The sequence below is a fragment of the Mus musculus genome, chromosome 4 (genome assembly GCF_000001635.26).
Source record: "Mus musculus strain C57BL/6J chromosome 4, GRCm38.p6 C57BL/6J".
NCBI lineage: Eukaryota > Metazoa > Chordata > Mammalia > Rodentia > Muridae > Mus > Mus musculus.
The window spans coordinates 30,825,531-30,851,025 of record NC_000070.6 but is presented as its reverse complement, the minus strand read 5'-3'; the positions used below and the strand labels follow the sequence as shown (position 1 = coordinate 30,851,025).

Below are 25,495 nucleotides of genomic sequence, written 5' to 3'. Positions count from 1 at the left end.
TTAGCTCACTCAGGATTATATTTTCTAGTTCCATCCATTTGCCTGCAAATCTCATGATGTCCTCATTTTTAATAGCTGAGTAGAATTTAATTGTGTAAATGAACCACATTTTCTGTATCCATTCTTCTGTTGTGGAACACTGGGTTGTTACCAGCTTCTGGCAACAACTAAATTAATGTGGTAGGTTATACCATGCAAGGACCAGTGTCCATACAAAAGAAAATTAAGGTATATCCATGAACTGAGGCCAAACTATATGATAGATGATGATGTAGTACTTATATTCAGGAGATGAAATTCAGGAAACAACAATAACAACAACAGCAACAACAATAACAAAAATCAATCCTACAGAAAACTTAGTTGCAAACTGTGAGAGTATGCTCATTGTTTAATCTGCCAGGAGGTAGTATTTATAATGGTAGTCTAGGGATTTACTTTTTCTTAGTAACCTATATTTGTTTTTATCATAATAACATATCATACATAAAATTTATAAAGTAAATAATTACCTGAATATTACCTGAAAATCACCAAGTAACCATAGCAATTCTATTACAAATAATAAAACATTATAGTCCATCCAATTATTCTCATGAAATACGGAAAAGATTTAGACACATCTTCAACATAACTCCTGCACCCAAGGCTCAGAGATGATTGTAGAAGAGGTGGCAGAAAGATTCTAAAACCCAGAAGATCAGGGGGTTTGTGGTGAAATTGTGTGTATTTCTAATGTCAGAATTATATATGTAAAGTCTCACCCTCATGACTGTCCAAGCATGAGTTAAGCAAGGATGACACAATGCAAAACATGCAAAAGTGGATGAGGTCTCAACCTTACAAACAAAACTATGGGCAGTAAAGGAATGGGAGAAACAGTCTTTCCTAGAGTAGGGCCCACCAACTGGTTATTTAATAGTAAATTGTAATCCCTGGAGTCATACTTCTGAGTAACATTCAGGTGGAACACTTTATACTTAGGTGTTTAGAAAAAACAGTTAAATATATGTAACAACAATGAAAGAAAAAAGTCTATTAATTTAAAAGACAGAAAGTGTAGATTGCATGGGATGGTTGAGAAGGAGAAAATAAAAGAGAAACTGATATAATTATATTATAATCAGAAGGAGTGAAGGTTTTCTGAAAGAAAAACCTTCTAGAACACACACACATATATAATTCTATATGGAGTATATGTATATATAATCCATTATATATACATGCATATACAGAGTATTGTATATGGAATACATTTATAATATATTTTATGAGGAAATATATGTATATGATAAATTATATATACTCATTACATTTAGAGTCTATTACATATATTTCATTATATATATGTTAATTCTATACATTGTTACCAATTATATAATATATATAATAAAATATTACATATATGAAGAATATATAATTAATGTATAATATATGAGATAAATAAATACCACATATTGGAATGGCTTATAGGCTTTATTAGAGCTATTTTAACAATAATTCTCTACCAATGGAAGGTCGAGTATTCTAGAATTTGTTTATTCCTTGAGTCTAGATACCTCAGCTGGTCTGAAGGAAGATATAATGCCTGAAGAGATATGTACTTGCCAGAAAGGGTAAGAGCAGGAGCAAGGAGGCAAAGTATGATCATGTCCTTTGTATTGACTTCCATAGTAAAGTTTGATTTACCCACCTTAAATGATCTAGTCTAAAAATGTGTTTGCCTACATCAAATATTAGTTTAGAAAAAAAAATCCTCATGTATTCTAATCAGTTCTAGATATAGTCAAGTTGACAACCAAGAATACCTGTCAAATTATCTGTCTGTCTATTATCTATCTACCTATCTATCTATCTATCTATCTACATATCTATTTATTTAAAACACAGAGTTTGATTAGGGAGGAGGAGAATAAATTGCCAATCAACAGGTCAGTCAGTTTGGATTCCTTGATGCATTGGCATAATTTTTATTATATTAAAAATTTTAAATAATCTTCCCTTATCACTTCAACTTATTATCCCAAATCCCTGTATATATTTAAAATTTTAAGGGGATATAGCTTTATTTATATAGAATATGAATTTAAATATATTTTAAGTGATAAATAAAACATGCATCATTAAAAGCTTTGTTTTCCAGAAACATCCCATATTATGTCAAGCAAAATAGCTTTCTTGATATTTAATAGTTTGCTTTTTTTTAGGATTCTTGATAACACTGTATTATCATTTAGAAATGTCTGGCTTTCTGCTTGGGTATTGCATAATCATATTAGCAAATTGTATAGAGTATGACTTCAATTACAGAAATGTATACACATACACACATACACACACACACACACACACACACACACACACACACAAAACTCTATGAAAGTTCATTTTTTCCAAAAGTTTGATATATTTTGCTTTCTGTATCTTACAATGAAGGGATTATGTGATTTTCTCTGTGGTCAGACTGTCCAATATGATTTGTTTCTTAGGAATCCAATCAAAACTTAATGTTTGTTTATCAGGAATGATAGACAATGAAACTTGCCTTTAGAGAAATTCAATGGAAGGAAATATCTAAAACTGTATGTTATAGTAAAAGAGCACTTCAACTAAATCATGTTTTCCCAGCACAGTGAGAAGGATTGTGCTTTTGCATAACCTTATAATTTTTCTCCTGCCTTTACCTAGACATGCTTCATCATCCTGCTAGTGCCTGTCAACTTATGCTAACCAGCCCCGCAATACTGGAAACCCTACTTTACAATTATCCTCTTAATTTCTTTCTGTCTTTATATATACTTTTATTGTTTATTTTATTTGCTTACATTTCAAATGCAATCTTCTTTCCTGTTTTTCCTCTGCAAAACCCCATCCCATCTCCTTCCTGCTGTCTCTATGTGGGAGCTCCCCTACCCACCCACTCACTACCACCTCACTGCCCTAGCATTTTCCTACACTGGACCATCTTGCCTCCACAGGACAAAGGGGCTCCACTCACATTGATGTCAAATAAGGTAGTCCTCTGCTACATATGCAGCTGGAGCCATGGGTCCCTCCATGTGTACAGTTTGGTTGGTGGTTTAGTCTCAGAGCTCTGGGGTGAGGGGTGGGGTCTGTATGGTTGATTTTGTTGTCTTCCAATGGAGTTGTGAACCCCTTAATCTCCTTCAGTTCTGACTTTCCACTGGGGTCCCTGTGATCAATCTGGTGGTATGCTACAAGCATCTGGGTAAGGTATAGGAGGAGAAGAGGATGGTTGAGAAGTACAGAAGGTCAGGAAATTGAAAAGAGTGGTATAGGAGTGGGGGATGGGGAACTGGGAGTAGCCACTAGAAAGTCCAAATGCCAAGAATGCAGGAGGCTCCCAGAACCCAAAAGGGATGCCATTAGTTGAAAAATTCAACAAAAGGCAGAGAACTTAATGAAATGAAGGCACAACATACCCAAACATATGGGAGACAAAGAAAACAGTGTTAAGAGGAAAGCTCATAGCTCTGAGTGCCTCCATAAAGAAACTGGAGAACAGTTATATTAGCAGCTTAACAGCACATCTGAAAGCTCTAGAACAAAAAGAAGTAAATATGCCTAAATGGAGTAGATGACAAGAAATAATAAAACTCAGGGCTGAAATCAACTGAGTATAAACAAAGAGAACTATACAAAGAATCAACAAAACCAGGAGCTGGTTCTTTCAGAAAATCAGCCGGATAGATAAACCCTTAGACAGACTAAGCAGAGGGCACAAGGGAATGCCAGGGCCAGGAAGTAGGAGGGGGTGGGCTGGGGAGCAGAGCAGGGTATAGAGGGCTTTAGGGATAGCATTTGAAATGTAAATGAAGAAAATATCTAATAAAAAAGCCTAAAAAATTAACACAATCAGAAATGAAAAGGGAGGCATAATAACAGAAACTGAAGAAATCAAAAAAAATCATCATATCCTACTACAAAAGCCTATATTCAATAAATCTGGAAAATCTATATGAAATGAGTGATTTTCTAGACAGATAGCAGGTACCAAAGTTAAATCAGGATCAGATAAAGTGCCTGAGCAGTCCCATAACCCCTAAAGGAATAGAAGCATTCATTAAACGTCTCCCGATCAAACAAAGTCCAGGACCAGATGGGTTTAGTGCAGAGTTCTATCAGACCTTCAAAGAATACCTAATACCAATACTCTTCAAACTATTCCACACAATAGAAACAGAAAGAACACTACCTAATTGGTTCTATGAAGCCACAATTATGCTGGTACCTAAACCACACAAAGACCCAACAAAGAAAGAGAACTTCAGACCAATTTTCCTTATGAATATCTATGAAAAAATACTCAATAAAAGTCTTGCAAGTTGAATCAAAAAGCACATCAAAATGATCATTCAACATGATCAAGTAGGCTTCATTGCAGGGATTCAGGGATGGTTCAATATACTGAAATCCATCAATATAATCCACTATATAAACAAACACAAAGAAAAAATGATCATCTAATTAGATGCTTAAAAATCATTTCCTAGCCAAATGGATGGACCTGGAGGGCATCATCCTGAGTGAGGTAACACATTCACAAAGGAACTCACACAATATGTACTCACTGATAAGTGGATATTAGCCCCAAACCTAGGATACCCAAGATATAAGATACAATTTCCTAAACACATGAAACTCAAGAAAAATGAAGACTGAAGTGTGGACACTATGCCCCTCCTTAGAAGTGGGAACAAAACACCCATGGAAGTAGTTACAGAGACAAAGTTTGGAGATGAGATGAAAGGATGGACCATGTAGAGACTGCCATATCCAGGGATCCACCCCATAATCAGCATCCAAACGCTGACACCATTACATACACTAGCAAGATTTTATCGAAAGGACCCAGATGTAGCTGTCTCTTGTGAGACTATGCCGGGGCCTAGCAAACACAGAAGTGGATGCTCACAGTCAGCGAATGGATGGATCACAGGGCTCCCAATGGAGGAGCTAGAGAAAGTACCCAAGGAGCTAAAGGGATCTGCAACCCTATAGGTGAAACAACATTATGAACTAACCAGTACCCCGGAGCTCTTGACTCTAGCTGCATATGTATCAAAAGATGGCCTAGTTGGCCATCACTGGAAAGAGAGGCCCATTGGACTTGCAAACTTTATATGCCCCAGTACAGGGAACGCCAGAGCCAAAAAGGGGGAGTGGTTGGGTAGGGGAGTGGGGGTGGGTGGGTATGGGGGACTTTTGGTATAGCATTGGAAATGTAAATGAGCTAAATACCTAATAGAAAATGGAAAAAAAGAAAGAAAAAAAATTAAATTCCCAATGGGGAAAAAAAAAGCATTTGACAAAATACCACGCTCTTTAATGTTAAAAGTCTTAGAAAATCAGCAATTCAAGCCTCTTACCTAAACATAATAAAATCAGTATACAGCAAACCAATAGCCAACATCAAACTAAATGGAGAAAACTTGCAGCAATCTTACTAAAATCAGGGACCTGACAAGGCTACCCACTTTCTTCCTGTCTACTCAATATAGTTTTAGCTGGAGCAATTAGACAACAAAGGGAGGTCAAAGGGATACAAATTGTAAAGGAAAAAGTCAAGATATCACTATTTGCAAATGATACAACAGTATACCTAAGTGACCCCAAGAATTTCACCTGAGAACTTTTTTTTTTTTTTTTTTTATGAAGTACTGGCCTGAGTCTGGCTGACTTCACCTAAGAGGATGATCTCAAGTTCCATTCATTCTTCAAATAACTTACTGTCATAATTCTTTTTTTATTACTTTTTATTACATATTTTCCTCAATTACATTTCCAATGCTATCCCAAAAGTGCCCCATACCCTCCCCCCCCCACTTCCCTACCCACTCATTCCCATTTTTTTTGGCCCTGGCGTTCCCCTGTACTGGGGCATATACAGTTTGCATGTCCAATGGGCCTCTCTTTCCAGTGATGGCAGACTAGGCCATCTTTTATACATATGCAGCTAGAGTCAAGAGCTCCGGGGTACTGGTTAGTTCATAATGTTGTTCCACCTATAGGGTTGCAGATCCCTTTAGCTCCTTGGGTACTTTCTCTAGCTCCCCCATTGGGAGCCCAAGCTTATAATCAACTTCAGCATAGTGGATGGATATAAAATTAACTCAAACCAATCAGTAGCCTTCCTTTATTAAAAGATTAAATGGGATGAATAAGAAATCAGGAAATGATACCCTTAAAAATAGTTACAAACAGTATAAAATCCTTGGTGTGACTCTAACCAAGCAAGTGAAGGACCTGTACAACAAGAACTTCAAGTCTCTGGAGAAAGAAATTGAAGAAGACCTCAGAAGAGGGAAAGATTTCCTGTTCTCATGGATCGACAGATTAACATAGTAAAAATGACCAACTTACCAAATGCAATCAACAGATTCAATGTAAACTCCATCAAAATTCCAACTCAGTGCTTTACAGAAAGAGAAAGAGAAATTCTCAAATTCATCTGGAATAACAAATACCCAGGATAGTGAAAACTATTTTCAACAACTTCTGTGGAATCACCATACTTGACTTCAAGCTCTACTATACAGAATAGTAGTGATAAATACCGCATGGCACTGGTACCTAGACAGACAGGTAAATGAATGGAATAGAATTAAAGACCCAGAATTAAACTCACAAATATTCTTAAATTTTTTATATGCACTCAGCTTCACATACTTGTATCCACACAGAATTCACACACACACACACACACACACACACACACACACACACACACACACACATATGGCCTACTGCATACTGACTACTCCATTTAGCATTATGGACATGGACATGAATCTATGGCTGCTCAAGTGTGACTGACGAATCTATGCAGAGGCTCATCCCTGGAGGGAACTTATTCTTCATCTCAGGAACCACTGACCACCTCTAGCTGTTCACCTAGACTTGGAACTTTATGGAGTTTTCCCAATCTGTGGTAGTATGTCAACTATTGTGCAGGTTTGTTCAGGCATAGATATCATTGAGAGTTCATGAGGGCAGTATTCCTGCCATGTCTATGAAATAATACTTAGCAGCAGGTAATCTGGTCCTTTGACTCTTACAGTCTATCTGACAATCTCTTTCTCTCTCCATCTTTCTCTCCACCGTCTGTCTGTCTGTCTGTTTATCTTTATACATCTGTCTATCCTATTATCTAGTTACGTACCTACCTATGTACCTACCATTTATCCTCTGTCTGTCTATCTGTCTGTTTGTCTGTCTGTCTGTCTATCTATCGACACATCCATGTTTGTACACACATAAACACACACACACACATATACACACTATATTTTAAGTAAGCTTACAAAATAATGTATTTTTATGGGTTTTCATACATCCTTAATCTTACTATCTCTCTTGTTATCTCACTAATGCCACACTTCTTTCACCCTCCCTAACTAAGTCAATCCCCCATTTTCCCATTATCCCCTTTGCAGGTCTTTCCTCCCACTTTTCAGACTGTGGAGCTCCTTTTTAAATAACTTCTTTATATTTGAATTTAATCACTCTAGTTGAAGATGACAAGAATTAAAGTAAAAAAAATTAAATTAAAAACATTTTATTCAAAATTTGAAATCTAAAAATGTATAATAATTACACATCATTAAACTTTCAAATGAGATTTTTAAATAAGTTTGCACTGTTATAGTTTTGAATTTATTAAGGTACAAAATTACACTAAGATGGTATACTTTAGACCTGAAAATCTTCATTAGCATAAAATTATGTAAAAACTTAAACATATGGGGTTTGAGAAATGGCTCAGCATTTAAGAAATCTTCCAGAAGACTTGGGTTTCATACCTAATTTAGCATACAACTGTCTGTACCTCCAGCTGCAGGTCATACCCATATATTCCTGTGGAGTATATATAATTAAACATTGATAATAATACCTCTTTAAACATATAAAATATAAAAATGGGATATAATATATAATTTTTACCATGTTCCTCTATCCTTTAAATTTCATAAATGATTTTGCAAAACAACATAACTGATACCAATCATTCCAACACAAAACCTTCTGAATTACAGAGAGAAGCCTTGGTTCGCTAAGCTGTCTCATGCTTCCAAACAGTTCCTGAATGCCACTCCATTTGTCCTCTCACAACCAAAATTGTATAAAGCCAATAAAAGATATAGCCTCAGTGTTTTTATCTGGTGTGTTTTTGACCCATGTTGTCCAGTCTGTGAATATTTATGTTGACCAGCAGCATTAGACAATTCCTTTGGTCTGCAGTGAAGACTAATTCTAAACACTAGAGGTTCTAATGTTTCAACAGAAAGAAGGTGGGTAACAAGTATTGACTTGCAAAGGAAAAACTGCCACTCAATTGGTAGACTCTGTGCACAATGAGATTTATTGTGGCTCTGATCTACAGTTATTATTATTATTATTATTATTATTATTATTATTATTATTTTAACACTTATACTTGAATTCTTTCCTCAACTATTTATTGTGTTTGTTTGGAAAATGTTAGATTTCAAGTCCAGTTCCCAAAGATATTTCACCTAGTCAGTGTCCTTTTCTCGAGTATTTGTAAAGCTGTATCCTTCTTCGCTTATACAATTTCATAAACTCTGTATTTTGCCTCCTTCTTTTCTGTTTTGAAAGAAGAGACAAAAAAGAATGCTAGCCTTTAGAAGAAAGTAAAGTGTATTTTAAAATAATAGTAAAGACCTGTAGAAGGCTATCAGAAATATATTGAGGATGGAGTGGTATAGACATGTATGGATAAGGCTAAATCATATGTATATGTCACATGAAGAAAATACCAGGAAACATGATTTGCTCATTTAATAGATATCATGTAAAATTTGTAAAACTCTATACTAATAAGTAATGAGAAGTCCTAGATAGTTTATTTATGTGAATTAGTTTTAGTTTTCTTCTACTTTTTGAATTCAACTGTGCTGTTAAATATTCCTTTAAATATACATTTATCCCAAAGAAGTATGGAGATCTACAGTCTGTCAGAGTTCTGCAAATTAACTAAAAATATTGCATCTATGCAAATGATGCAACCATGCATTTCTGTAAGACACTATTGAAGCCACAGAAAAGGCCAAAGGGTTTGTATACACCATAGGAGAAAAAGTGTTTGGAAAAGGTTGGTCTCTGCAGCTTGTTACATGGGAATTTGCAAAGGGGGAAAAAAAGATAACTTTGGAGGTCAGTAGATATATAAGAAAAAAACATCATTCTGTTTCAAGATTTACATTTAAAGATATAAGATAAATCATTGTATTCAGGTTTGAATATTTGAAGTGACATCTTTAATTTTACAGCACTTAGTTTAATATTCAGATTTAATCTTTTAAGCTATGTGACCCTTGATTTGAAGGAAGGGCAACATGCCATCTTCTTATGTGCTGTGTAAGTGTTAGGAGTCGTTGGTGAGTTCTATGTATTTTTTCCTTCTGTTCATGCCCTACTCACAGAGATTTTTGCAAGAGACTTTTCATTTTCAGAAACCTATGGATGAAAAAAAACCCACATTCAAGTTAATGCTCATTGCATGTGTGAATCAAAGTCTTGCATGAAACTGTCTTCCTCACAAACAGATAGAGGAATTGCTTTCTATCATCCTGAGTCCTATTCAGAATAAATCATATGCATTGCCATCTGTTTTAAAGCTGTAAGAAATCTGAATCTAAGCATTGGCAATCTAGTTCTCTGGTACATGATTACAGACTTTCAGAAAACTAGACTATTATTCACCCCTGGAAAACTATCAGCTATTTGTTTTTGACCTGAAATAGTTACAGAATATTGTTTGCCATTAACTGAGTATAAACTGCTATAAGAAAATTAAATTGAGATTTATAATAATGCTTGTCATAGTGGGGCAATGGTTAACAGAAGATTAAAGAATATTCAAGAGCTGATCAATAAAAATGACTTGTTTCTTTACATATAAAAAGAGAAAGAGATTAAAATTTTGGAGGGTCGCAAGATTTGTTTCTTATGAAATGTATCTCAATCTGTCAGAGGATTTTGTATATGTGTATTAAACCCATGGAAGTCTGATAGAGTTCCAGAATAGACTAGAAATAATTTACATAAGGAAATAATGAACAGTTAAATTTACAAGTGAAGATAATAAAGTAGCAAAAGAGAAGGGTGGAAGAAGTAGACAAACCATAGGATAATAATTGTTTGGAGTAGATTGATCTGTTTCTCTGCAGAATGTTATTTAAAAATTATCAAATGCCAAAAAAAAATGAAGTGGGAGATCATTGAATGTGTAAAGAAGAAAAATCTGTCTATTTGAAAGACTGATAAAGTAAATGACCAAATCATTCACTTAAATAACTAGTAGGTAGTCTAACATAGGTGTGCATGAGTAGTTAAGAGAGACGAAAGAATAAAGCCTCAATGAAATCTTAATAGATAGCTGCTATCTTAGGGTATTAATGCTGTGAACAGACACCATGACCAAGGCAACCCTTAAAAGGACAACATTTAGTTGGGGTTGCCTTACCAGTTCAGAGGTTCAGACCATTATCATAAAGGTGAGACCATGGCAGTGTACAGGCAGACATGGGGCTGGAGGAGCTGAGAGGTCCACCTGTTGTCCCAAAAGTAGCTAGAAGACTGGCTTACAGGCAGCTAGAAAGAGGTTCTTAAAGCCCATGCCCATAGCAACATACCTACCCCATCAAGGCCATACCTCCATTCCCTGGGCAAAGCATATACAAGCCATCACAGCTGTGAAACATACTAATCAATATGTCATAAAAGTGAGGAAAATTAGCAAGTACTAACCAGTCCAGGTTATTGCTTGTGATTGTCCACAACGTTACTTCCACTTTATTGAAGGAAACTACTGCTGACATACTCCACCATAAAAACGAACTTAAAGGAAAAAATCCACACATGACCATTTTATTAGATGCTGAAAAGCTTTTGATAAATTCTAACAGCTCTTCATGATTAAAAAAAATAACAATCTTAGAAAGATTATGAATAAAAGGTTCATACCTAAACATAATAAAGAGAATATGTAGCAAGACTATAGCCAACATCAAATTAAAAAGAGCTAAAGTCAAACAATTCCACTAAAATTAGAACTAGACAAGATTTCACACTCTATATCTATTCAATATAGTACTTGAACTTCTAGCTAGAAAAATATGACAACTAAAGGAGATCAAGGAGATACAAATTGGAAAGAAGTCAAAATATCACTATTCACAGATGGTATGATAGTATACTTAAACAACCTCAAAAATTCTACCAAGAAACTCCACTAGCTATGAAACATATTCAGAGAACTGGCTGTACACAGAGTAATTTAAAAAATCAGTAGTCCTCCTATATACAAATGATAAAAAGGCTGAGGAAGAAAACAGGGAAAGACCATATGTCTTAGTCAGGGTTTCTATTCCTGCACAAACATCATGACCAAGAAGCAAGTTGGGGAGGAAAGGGTTTATTCGGCTTACACTTCCATGCTGCTGTTCATCACCAAGGAAGTCAGGACTGGAACTCAAGCAGGTCAGAAAGCAGGAGCCGATGCAGAGGCCATGGAGGGATGTTCTTTACTGGCTTGCTTCCCCTGGCTTGCTCAGCCTGCTTTCCAAGATTACCAGCCCTGAGATGGTCCCCCCCACAAGGGCCTTTCCCCCTTGATCACTAATTGAGAAAATGCCTTACAGTTGGATCTCATGGAGGCATTTCCTCAACTGAAGCTCCTTTCTCTGTGATAACTCCAGCTGTGTCAAGTTGACACAAAACTAACCAGTACAATTGACCCCTTGTCAACTTGACACACAAACACATCACTAGTAAGCCTCAACCCTTACATTCTTATTCATCCCCAAGATCTAAATAACTTTAAAAGTGCCACACACATTCCTAAATTTTCAATCTCTTTATAATATCCATCTCTTTTAAAATTCAAAGTCTTTTTACAATTAAAAGTCTCTTAACTGTGGGCTCCACTAAAACAGTTTCTTCCTTCAAGAGGGAAAATATCAGGGCACAGTCACAATCAAAAGCAAAAATCAATCTCCAACCATCCAATGTCTGGGATCCAACTCATGATCTTCTGGGCTCCTCCAAGGGCTTGGGTCACTTCTCCAGCCATGCCCTTTGTAGCACAGGCGTCGTCCTCTAGGCTCCAGATGCCTGTATTCCACTGCTGCTGCTGCTCTTGGTGGTCATCTCATGGTACTGGCATCTCCAAAACACTGCATGATCCCTTTAGTCCTGGGCCTTCAATTGCAACTGAGGCTGCACCTTCACCAATGGCCTTCCATGCCCTCTCACAGTGCCGAGCCTCAGCTGCTCTGCATGACCCCTTCATGCCTTCAAAACCAGTACCACCTGGGTGACTCTTACATATTACCAAGTCCCGCTACTGCAGGAGTACAACCTTGGCTATCTCTGGAACACAGCCTCTTTGTGCTTTCAGAAAACACTTCCCAGAAGATGTCACCTCAATGATGCTGGTCTCTTCTTAATCACCGCTAATTTCTTAGCTCCAGCTAACCAGCATCAATAGTCCCAGTAATGTAAAGTTTTTGCTTTAGTAGTTCTGGTATCTTGTTAATCACAGCTGATTCTTCAGCCCCAGCTAACCAGAACTACAGAATCTTCACAATCAAAACAGCAATGGCCCTGAAAAGAGTCTTTAATTTTTCCTCTGAAATTTCACAAGCCAGGCCTCCATCTTCTGCACTGTTCTCAACATTATCTTCCAAGCTCCTATACAACATCTGACAGAGCACTTAACTCCAATCTTCTAGCCCAAAGTTCCAAAGTCCTTCCACAGTCCTCCCCAAAACATGGTCAGGTTGTCACAGGAATACCCCACTCTGCTGGTACCAATTTGTCTTAGTCAGGGTTTCTATTCCTGCACAAACATCATGACCAAGAAGCAAGTTGGGGAGGAAAGGGTTTATTCGGCTTACACTTCCATACTGCTGTTCATCACCAAGGAAGTCAGGACTGGAACTCAAGCAGGTCAGAAAGCAGGAGCCGATGCAGAGGCCATGGAGGGATGTTCTTTACTGGCTTGCTTCCCCTGGCTTGCTCAGCCTGCTTTCCAAGACTACCAGCCCTGAGATGGTCCCCCCCACAAGGGCCTTTCCCCCTTGATCACTAATTGAGAAAATGCCTTACAGTTGGATCTCATGGAGGCATTTCCTCAACTGAAGCTCCTTTCTCTGTGATAACTCCAGCTGTGTCAAGTTGACACAAAACTAACCAGTACACCATACTTCAGAATAGTCACAAATAATATAATATATTATGTTGTAACTCTAACCAAGCAAGTGAAAGACCTATATGACATGGCCTTCAAGTCTTTGAAGAAAGAAAGTGATAAAGATATCAGAAGATGGAAAGACCTCTCTTGCTCATGGATTGGTAGGATTAAGCAAGTAAAAATGTCCATTTTATCAAAAGCAATCTACAGATTCAACATAATCCCCCATCAAAATTGCAACAAAATTCTTTAAAGATTTTGAAAGAACAATTTTCAACTTTATATGAAAACAAAACAAAACTGACTAGCTAAAAGAAAACTGTAGAATAAAAGAAACTCCAGAGGTATCACCAGTTCTTATTTCAAGCTCTACTACATGCATTATATTGGCATAAAACCAGACAGATTGATCAATGTAATTGAATCAACGACATACACATATATTGACACAACTATGTTCAGCTGATTTTGATATAGAAGCTAAAATTATACAATGAAAAAAGAAACTACCTTCAACAAATGTTGAATGCTGGATGTTAGCATATAGAAGAATTAAAATAGATTCAAGCCTATCACCGTGCACAAAACTCAAGTCCAAGCCCTTCAAACATCTCAACATAAAGCAACACACACTGCATTTGATAAAAGAGATAGTGGGAAAAAGCCTTGAGTGGATTGGCACAGGAAACAACTTCCTGAGTAGAATATATTTAGTGCAGGCACTAGGATTAACAATTAATAAATGGGACCTCATGAAAGCGAAAAGAAAAGTAAGGCAAAGGATATCAACCAGAAAAACAGCAGCCTACAGAATGGGAAAAGCTTCACATATGATAGAGGACCAATTTTCAAAGAATATATTTTAAAAGCTCAATGAATAGATATCAACAGACCAAATAATACAATTTAAAATGGGCTATAGATCTAAACATAGAATTCTCAAGAGAAAAATCTCAAGTGTCTGAGAAGCACGTAAAGAACTGTTCACAATCCTTAGCCTTCAGAGAAATGTGAATCAAAATGACTCTGAGATGTTACCTCACACCTGTCAGACTAGCTAAGATATGAAACACAAGTGTCAGCTCATGCTGGTGAGGACGTGGAGCAAGGGGAACATTTCCCCATTGCTGGCGTGCTTGGGGGTGCAAACTTGTACAGCCACTTTCAAAATGAGTATGGTAGTGTCTGAGAAAATTGGGAAGTGATCTACCTCAAAGCTCAACTATTCCAGTCTTAAGCATATATCCAAACAAAGCTCAATCCTACCAATGGGAGACTTGCTCATCTCTGTTCATGTCAGTTTTCTACATAATATTCTCAAACTGGGAAGAGCTTAAATGTCCATCAACCAAAGAATAAATAAAATAAATCTTATAATTGACACATGGAGTATTAGTTATATATTTTTATAAAGTGACATTGTGAAATTTGCAGGCAAATGGATGGAACAACAACAAAAAAAAACAACAACAACAAAAAACATCCTGAGTGAAGTAATCCAGACCCAGAAAGACAAAGGTATGTATTCATAAGTGTATATTATATGTAAAGAAAAACCATGCTACAATGCTAGAGAAGCTAAGTAAAAGGAGAGGTCACAGTGGGGATACATGAATATCCCTGGGAAGGGGAAATAGGACAGACATCAAGGGAGGACTGGGGGTTGGTGGGGATGAGAACAAGAAGAATCAAGTGGAATAGAAGATAGAGGGAGAGAATATGGGAGAAACAACAGAAATTGGAGAAATATTGGGAAAGAGCTAGAAAACCAGTGCAATTGAATAACTCAGGAATCTGAGGGTGACACTAGCTAAGACTCCCAGTAATGGGGGGTATGCACAGTCTGAACTAGCCATCTCATATAATCAGTCCAGGCTTCTAGTGGGGGGAATGAGACATCAACCTATTCACAAATCCCTTTAACCTATAATTTTTCCTACTTACAATATGTGCTGGGGTAAAGGTGGTACATAAATTATGGGAGTGGCCAGTCAATGACTAGTGTTGCAGATATATATATTTTTTATCTTTTATAATTTGTTTATTTTTTTACACTTCAGATTTTATCCCCACCCCTGGTCCACCCTCCACCCCACAATTTTGCACACACACACACACACACACACACACACTTCCCATTCCACATCCCATACCTCCTTCCCACCGCACAAAGATGTACCCATCACCCACCACTAAGCACCCTGGGGTCTCCAGTCTCTTGAGGGTTAGGTGCACCTTCTCTGACTGAACCCAGACCTGGCACTCCTCTACTGTATATGTGTTTGGGGCCTATATCAGCTGGTGTATGCTGTCTAGTTAGTGGTCGAGTGTTTGAGAGATCTTGCGGTTCCAGGATAGTTGAGACTACAGGTCCTACTATAGGGTTTCCCTCCTCCTCAGCTTCTTCCAGATTTTCCCCAATTCAACCACAAGGTTCAGCAGTTTCTGTCCATTGGTTGGGTGCAAATATCTGCATCTGACTTTTTCAGCTGCTTGTTGGGTCTTTCAGAGGGCAGTCATGATAGGTCCCTTTTTGTGAGCATCCCATATTCTCAGTAATAGTGTCAGGCCTTTCCAGGGTTTCTACCCTGCCTTTATCATTCAATTCCCGGATAAAAGACACACAACTTTTGTCATTTACAATAAGGTTTAAACAGCACAAGAGCTGTGGAGCATTAGGCCAACCCATTACAGACTGGTCCAGCTTGAGATCCATGCCATTAAAGTAACATATACCTAGAAGGACAGGAAACAGATACTGGTTAATGTAGAGTCCCAGCATAGAACCAAACAAGGTCAGCAATTAAAATAAAAGTCAATGTAATGATTCCTAATGATATTTTGCTATACTTGTAGACAGGAGCCTAGCATAAATATCATAAAAGATGCTTTATTCAGAAACTGATGGAAACAGGTAAAAAGAACCACAGGTTACATTAAGTGGAGTTTGAGGAATCTTTCAGAAAGAGGGGAAGAAGAAATGTAGGAGCCAGAGTATTCAAGGACACCAATGAAACTCATAGAATCAGAGAGATGGAACCAACAATATAGCAGCCTGCTTGTATCCAACATAAGTCCTCTACAAATATGCTATGGTTGTGTATCTTGGTCTTCTTGTGGGACCCCTAACCATGAGGGCTGTCTTTGACTCTTTTGACTGCCCTTGGAGACCTTTTCCTCCTACTCAATGGCTTCACCTACTATTTATAAGAGGCTTCATCTACCATTTATAAGACGAGTGGTCCCTAGTCTTAGTTCAACTTGATATGCCATATTTGATTGATATTCATGAGAGTTCTGACTTTTTTGGAAGATAAACAGAGAAGACGTAGATGGGAGGGGATAAGTAAAGGGGAGGAGGATGTGGAAACTTCATTTGAGATATAATATGCAAGAAAAGAATAAATAATAAAAATTAGATAACTCGTTGCTGAAGATACCACAAATATTCATGACAGGGTATGGAGACATCAAGGTGGTAGTGAACAGTAAGCGCTTGCTGCTGGTTAGCTCTTGTGGCACAAGAAGCTCTCATGACAGAAGAGTTTTGCAAGCTGTTTGGGAGAAAGGTTCATCAGTAATCCCACCCAGCTGTGAACCTTGTGAAGTGTAGAAATGACCAGCATGGAAAGATATAACTCATAAAAGAAATAGTGGTACAACTACTATGGGCTTAATCATTCATGTTCTTATTGAATTTAAGTCTTGGTTGCAGAGAAAACACATGTTTGGTGCTGTAAATGTGGCTAAGCAACCAAAGTTAGAGAATCCACAGGACTCAAGCGTGATTTTGCTAAATGGACACAGTATCAAACTGCTCTCTAAATTCATGTCTATTTGTACTTTAGTTCTGCCTTCAGAAATCAGTACAGGTGTTTCTTTGTGAAATAGATGGTGGTCAATGCAGAAACTTACAACTGATGAAGATTCAGAAAATATGTGACTGAGAAGCACTCAGCCACCAATGGACCGTGTATACCATATCCCCTCTCACGGGTTAAGGACTATTGTAGAAGAAGTGGTTAAATTATTGAAAGAGCCAGAGATTGGAATGGTAAGAACAAAATAATATCCTCTGGACATTATAGTATCACTGTGCTCATAAACAAAGAGCTGTTGTGGTTGCATATATAATGTCAAGCCAGTCAGCATGCTTGTACTTAATGGGAAGGGGTGTATGTGCCCCCACTCACAACTGAGAAGGTAATGACAGTTGGGAGCTTTTGGAGGAGGGAGAGCCCACTTTCTAAAAGGTTGCAGCTATTGATAAAATCATATTCTAGTGATGACCCTCATCCCAGAACTATCTGGACAGCACAAATTAGAGTAGATGGATTATTAAATAAAAGCGATCATCAAGGTGGATAAAAGAAAGTGGGAAAGAATCTGGGAGAGGTTACATCATGGAGAGAAGGATAAATATTATCAAAAAATGTATAAAATTCCCAAAGAATTAATTTGCAGTACTTTAAAAGGCAAAGAATGAATAGAATAGAATAATATATTATAGTCATCTTGATCATTTATTTGAGTAACTAAATTTAGTCCCTGCAATCGAGGGAGAAATTAGGAGATACACATGTTTGAGGCCCCAGCTTGGGTTATACACAAAATCTTCTCCCTCCACCCAACAAGCAAAAGCCCCACAAGTACAAATGGCACCACCAGCACCACCACCAAAGTGGAATAATCAAATGCCATAAATGAAAGAGAAAAACAATACAGGAAATTTGAAAAATAATATTGATAAAATGAAAGATGAATGTCTCAAAACAGCCATAACGTGAAAGAAAAATAACAAACTTCTAAAAGAAAAAAAAGTAGTCATTCCCAAGCAAAATGAGCAATTGTAACAATAACAAAACTGAAGCATATATTTAATTATTAAAATGCACACATGCTTTATTCTAAGGAAATTGTATGCTAGAGTTTTATCTCCAATTCAGTAAAAGCTAAAACATTTCAAAATAAATATACTCTTTATGAACTTTTCAGTTGAAATTATATACCAGACCCATGATTCCCCTAGAGGGGAATAACCCAACCCGTGTAAGAGACGGGTATTAAAGGACTAGGAGAGTGAGGGAAAGAAATGAGGCACAAAGCAAAGGAGGAATTGTGTGCATGTGGGACTGACATAGGGAGAAGGGTAGGAACATAAACCAAACAGGGTCATGGGATTTGCTTTCAGAGCTTTGGCTGAATCACCCCTCCACTTTCTTATTTCATCATCCCATTATTTGTGTGCTACAGGATCCTCACTCTAAGTGATTTTTTTTGTAGAAAACAAATTAAGCAAATCCCACATTTTTCCACTTCCAGAACATCACCCTTATGTAACTGTCACTGCTTCTTTTATAGCAAAACGATGGGAAAGTATTTGTTTGCTTGTTTGCTTTTTGCTCCTCTCATTTTATCTGCTTAGGTTTCTATTGCAATGACCAACAGCAACTTAGGGAGGAAAGGGTTTTATTCTTCTTGAAACTATCAGGTTAAACTCTATCACTGAGAAAAGTCAGGGCAGAAACACAAGACAGGAAGTGAAGCAAAAGCCATGGAGGAACACTGCTTACTGGCTTGTTCCTCATCCCTTGCTGAGCCTATCTTATGCCACCTCAAACCACTAGCACAGGAGTGGAAAATTACACAGTGAGCTTAGTTGTCCCGTATCAATCACCAATCAAGAAAGTGTCCTCTCAGGTTTGCCCACAGGTCAATCTGGGTATTTTTTCAAAGTTGAGGTTTCCTCCTACAAAGTTATGTTTGCTTGTATCAAATTAACATCATAAGGCCATTTCAAGATTTTTTACCTACCTCAACACGTCCAAGAAGATGCTCTTAATTAAAGGGATGCCATGTTTTCAAGTCTGAGTTCATCTCCTGAACTTGACTGAATTGCTTAGCTCTATGAGAGAAACCATATTTCTGTTCTTGAAAGATTTTTCCAAAGAATGGATACAGCTTTCATTTCTGGCTGTAACTTCTTAGTCCCTCTTCTTTTTTATTCATCTTCTTAACCTCTCAGGGAGAAGGACTTCATGTGCTTCTCTCTAAGATATATCTGTATTCCTTTCAGGTGATTTCACTTGATTCTATCTTAACTCCCAAACACAGTGGAGAATGCTCCCATGAACAAAAGCCTTTACTTCTGTTGCCCACATGACATCATCTATCTGTCTTACTTGTGATTCAAGTATTTGGCACTTCAACTGTGGCACTCCAACTGGTTTCTTAGGTCCTGTATCTGAGTGGTTATACTATTCTCCAACCCACATGTAATATAATTATGGGAAATTTAGATTTCACAACACTGTTAATATCCTTCCAACTGGTCATCTTGCCACTCAGAATAAAATTTAAAGTCTTTCACTATGGATCTTGGGGACTCTTATGGAAGAATAAGAGAAGGATTGTGGGCCGGAGGGGGATAGGAACTCCACAATAAAACCAACAGAATCACCTAACCTGGACTGTTTGGACTCTCAGAGTCTGAACCACCAACCAAAGAACATACATGTAATGGACTTAGGCCTCCCCACACATAGGTACAAGATGTGCAGCTTGGTCTTCATGTGGGTCCTGAACAAGTGGAACGGGGGCTATCCCAAGAGCAGTTGTCTATGTGTAAGATATGTTCTACCAGCTGGGATGCCTTGTCTGGCTTCAGTGGGAGAAGAAACACTAGTCTTGCAGTGACTTGAAGTGCCATGGTAGGGGGGGTACCCAGGGAGGCCCACACCCACTCAGGTTCCTATAAACAGCTAACTGTTTTAATTTATTACTCATATTGTTGCCTAATCTGAAACTACAATTTTAACCTTCTCAGACATCTCAGTAACAGGATTTGTATCAGAGCCTCTGCTCTCAGTATTCATATTCTTGGGAAACTCTTCCTCTATACATCTGTAAGACTAGCTCTACACTTCCATCAAATCTAACTAACAAGTCATCTTTACAACAGAGACTTCCCTGGTCATTCTAGATAGACACACATATTTACAAACCCAGATACATGTATGGACAAATAACCAATTATTTCCCTTGAAGAGTGACTGATGAAATGAGAACCCTTCTAATGGCTGCCACTTGGTGGTGTGCAGGATCTGCTGCACTCTGTGAGCTTTTTGTTGCTATTATTGTTTTTATTTTGTTTTTGATCACAGCAACAATACCTAGCACAGAAAGCATATGTGCACGGTGCTGCTTACCTCACTGTAGAAGGGAAGCAGGTTAGAAGAGCTAAAATGTGCACTAAATTCATACCTCAAGTGATATTTCATCTCCATGCAGGTCCCATGGAGGTTTTGACCACCTCCTAATAATATTAACAAATGATGTTATCAAATCAATAGATTTGATCGATGAAATCAATACCTCCATGATCCAATCATCTTCTAATGCATGGATCCTTATGATAATGATCAAGAGTTTAGCAAATGATCACTCAAAAGTCACCTCTTATTCAAACTATATCGCATGCACATGCACACACACACACATACACACACATGCGCGTGCGCACGCACACACACACACACAGGTTCACAAGAATCAAATAGGAAATTTTCTCTGGTTTTGGGTCCACAAAGGTATTATTTAAAAAATTATAAACATATTTCTATTTAACTTAAAATTAAAATGAAGTCTGAATTAATAAAATTTTATGAATCTACTGCCCTGTACTTTTATTTACAAGATATGTCCATTTTATTTTTATGGTGGAGGTACTCTATAATAAAGTGTCATTATTCAGAGTAACAGTGTTCCATAGAGTCAGATTAAAAATGAATTAATGAATTTTGAATCAGTGTTGCTAACCTAGAATAAGTTATGTTTCTGCAAGTATTTAATCAGTACATGTTCATCAAGAAATCAATAGCACTTCTTTTATGTGTATTTCAGCTAAAATGCAGATATTTAATATATGTTGTTGATTCATTAACCTTGAACTCATGACTAATAGACTTAAGAATGTAATAAAATCTATTAACAAAAGAGAACAAGGTTTTGTACTTTATTTTTTGTCATTGTACTGTGAATAATGATGGAAAAATCTAAGATTATCTTCCAGTACTTAGAAACTATTATCCAATTATCAGAAAGACCCTCATGTCATTAAGGAGTGAAGCTCCTGCACACTGTCTTTGTTTGTAAACAAACTCAGCACTCATGATGGATACACAATTATTTGCCCAGTACAGTGGTAAGCTAACTATGAATTTAAAGAAAATCAGGGATAATCAGTGAATGAAAGTGTAGAATGCATTATTTTTATTAGATGGAACTTGTGTTCTGTTTTATCAGTTATTTGGAGGCCATGTCCTGCCTATTCTATTTATCAATAGCTTAGATATTAAATGCATACGTGACTAAGGCATTAGTTTTTCCCTTGAAACATTGAATATGATATTCCACTTATCAGCAGAACATTCCTGACAAGTCCTGTCACTGTAGACAGCCTGTGTGCTGCACTGTCTTTTGAGTTGACTCACCTTGTCAAGAAGCCTTCTTGGAGACTCTTGTTTAAAATGAACTCATTGGCTCTATCCCCTGTGGCCCATTCATAGACCATGGTCATTGTAATTCCTGCTGTGGTTTCAGTGCAGACTTTCCTCCAAAAAAAATAAAAAATAAATAAATAAAAAATGTCGAGGCTTACAGACCAGCTGCTCTCCCTCTGCATTGCTTCAGCCTTAATCAGACATGAGTTAATTATGCTTAGAATATATCGTGGACTATTTCAAGTCCTTCACACATAACTCAGATGGGTGGCTAGCACCTATTATAGAAAGGAGGATATAAAATTATCGATGTTATACAATAACAAAACAGTTGCTATAAGCACAATGGAGTTCTAAGCTGAGAGAACAGAACCAATAGATGCAATGGATTTTTTATTTAGAAATATAGAATTAAGTTATGCTTTAGGAGCTGCACATAGCTTTAATCAGTAAATCATGACATAATTCACCCTTGAAAGCAGCTTTGGGGCTACAGTAGTTTAACTCTTTTGAACTGTTTCACCTTCAAAATAATTGCTGTGCTACAAATTTATCCAGGTTATAGAAAATGATAGTAAAGTGGTTGATGCTTTATAAAACTCTCAGAAGTTTAGTAATAAATTCATAAAAACTCAAAAAGTTAAATTTAAGGATGATGGCACTAATGAATACTGGTATAAGAACTCTAAAAATTATATCATATTAATTTAATAATTTAAATAAAATATGCCATAGGCATTATTATATAATTTATCAATAGTATTATTGGGAACAAGCTTATTTTAGTATGATGAATGCTAAAGTGTTTTAACTATTTAAAGTGAGTCAGGTGTTATTTTAAGAATTTGTTATATTTCAAGTCATATAGTTACTTCTTTTATATAGATGAAAGGATTGAGTCTCAGAGATATAGAGTAACTTTCCTAAGTAGGAACATTAGTTCGTTTGAATTGGGAATTGAATACAGGCTCCTAAGACATTTTCTCACTCTAGATGAAAAGAAAAACATATAAGACATAATAATTTGTGTATTAGTAAAAAGCCAATTGTAAGTATTTCAACATTTTTTTGAAAAGTCTAAGTTATGAATTTTAAAATTAGGCAAACATAAGATTGTGGAGAATAACAAAAATATTGCCAAAGAAAGTTAAATATTTTATAACATGGTAAAGTCAGGAAAGATACAAGACAGATGTTATCAAATTTCAAAATTTCTCTCTCACATAAGTATACCATAAAAAGCAAAAGTAGATTATGAATATTTGAATGAAAGGATAGTGTACTATTATTTAAAACCATTGTAATTGCATAGTTAGATAATTTGGAGTAACTTCCCATGACAGATGTGTGAATATAATCACTCAGTATTTTTCATAGTAACAATGCCATACTTTAAGCATAAGTACTTAATCTTAGTATTTAGAAGTAATTGCTCTTAATAAAACTAGCTGAAATCCATGCAAGGAAAGCTGCGGTAATGTTTTGAATTGAGGTTTTAAAAAGGGAGGGAGAATATAAAGATATGTTTCAGGTTCAAAGATAACATAGAGGATATCTTGCTGCTGCTGCCAAGCATTGAATAGTGAAAACATCCAGTTTCCACTTCACTTGAGGAGAATATATAATATGGTATGGAAAGACAATCTTGTGCAATCATCCTCAAGTAAATATTGTAAACCAAAACACGGGAAACTTTAAAAATATTTTTCACTGCATATGCTTCTCTGTGTATATACACATGAATGTGAGTCCCCATAAAGGCCAGAAAATGATGTCACATCCCCCAGAGCTAGGCTTACATGATATAGTGAGCTATATCATGGCAGCACAAGGAACTGATCTTAGGTCCTCAACAAGAGCACTACATCCTCTTTAACACTGAACCATCTCTCCAGCTTCTAAACAGGAATCACTTTCATGTTGCTGAAAAGGTTTCTAATTATTAGAAAACTATATATGTCAAACTGATGACAATCATAAATATAGATTAAAACTACATAAACAAGGTGAACATAAATTGACTGTACTCCAAAAATCCATAAACTATATCAGGCTAACCTATGATACTTCAGCCAATTCTTAGGGACCTCATAATATTTTTTTGCTTTCTAAGAAAAATGAACAATAATCAGCAACAGTACACACTATTAGGTTTAGGAATAGTTTGCTCTTCAGTTGAGCTAAAATGATTTCACTCATATTATATATTTTTATGTCAATAATTTCTGTGTCAGAAACAAACAGTAGAAAATCAAATTTGTGTGAAGAAGAAAATGCATGGTGCCAGATTTTATTCCAATACTTAAGGCCCAGTAGAAAAATTTCTCTAATTGACATGACAGTTATCTACAAATAAAATTACACTTGTTTCAATTTTTTACCATAATTAAACAGCACCTAATTCATTAGTAGGGCATACTTACTAATGTTTTGGTGCAAATTGCTTAATAACCATTAATAAGGGATATTTCTTTTTGCCTTGATATAGCATGAAACACTATGAAATGAGAAAAATTGAAAAATATATTTAAAGAAAATTATGCATTTATATCATTTATATAATATATGCACATCATTGATGTTGTTAAAGGAAACTAAAAAATGTGAACATTACAGTAGTAACATGAATTATAAAAGAAAGGCTTATGAATCCATGACTTACAATTTAGGATTTTTTGACGCATCATAACATACCGCTAACACTTAGACTTTGTGGCTAATCTGTGCACATTTCCTTCTATAATTTAAAGCACTCTCTGGGTTACATGCAATAGCAAATCGATGTGAGTACATGTTGTACAGCTTTCACGGACTACCACTGACTGAATGGGAAGTGCAAGAGTTGTTCAAATCTATTCCAGTCAGGTCTGGTTGAATATGCAGAAGGTAAGTCCAGCAATGAAAGATAAATGGAATTAAGTTTCCTAAGCTAAAGACTTGATATTGGTAGTTGTTATAACAAATCTACTAAAATTTACTAGGACTGTGTACATAGTAAATGTGACATCCATCTTTTGTTTGTTAGCTTCTTTTTACTTGAATTAATTTTACTATTAAAGACACTTTTCCCTTTTACTGAAAATAGATTTGTTGTTCTCAGACAGTATTTCCTGATTACATACTCCCCTCACTCTCCTATTCTCAGCCCTTCCCACTTTTCTTCCTATCCTATCCATTTCCTTCTGGAGTTTCTTTAGAAAACAGGCAGATTTCCAAGGGTTATTTAAAATAAAATATAAAACAAAATGAAATAAAATAAAACCAATCAGAATTGGATAAAAGAAGCAGAAATAAGGAAAGAACCCAAGAGAAGAGATAGCTGCATATGTATCAGAAGATGGCCTAGTCAGCCATCATTTGAAAGAGAGGCCCATCGGTCTGGCAAACTTTATATGCCTCCATACAGGGGAACACCATGGCCAAGAAGTGGGAGTGGGGGGGAGTGGGGAGGAGGGTATGGGGGAGACTTTTGAGATAGCATTTGAAATATAAATGAAGAAAATACCTAATTAAATAACAACAACAACAAAGAAACAGACCTACTCATCTGCCCAATAAGGAGTCCCATAAAGCCACTGAACTGGAATCCATAGTAAGGAGAGGACCTAATATAGACCCATTTGTTCGTGAGTTCCTATGCACTTTGATCATCTGTTTTAGAGGGCCTTGGTTTCTTTCTTTCCTTCATCTCCTCTGGTATATGTTGTGTTTCCATCTCCTCTTTTACAGGGAGCCCTGAAGGGAGGTATATGAC

The 25,495-nt window shown here is 36.5% G+C and overlaps 1 long non-coding RNA gene across 1 annotated transcript in view; it reads right to left on the bottom strand.

Annotated features, from left to right (window-relative positions):
• The window catches only part of 4930556G01Rik (RIKEN cDNA 4930556G01 gene), a 191,149-nt gene that overhangs the window by 4,719 nt on the left and 160,935 nt on the right, over positions 1–25,495 (bottom strand). Inside the window, exon 6 of the long non-coding RNA NR_040655.1 lies at positions 21,733–21,852. This is a non-coding gene — a long non-coding RNA (RIKEN cDNA 4930556G01 gene). The remainder of the gene's footprint in view (positions 1–21,732; positions 21,853–25,495) is intronic.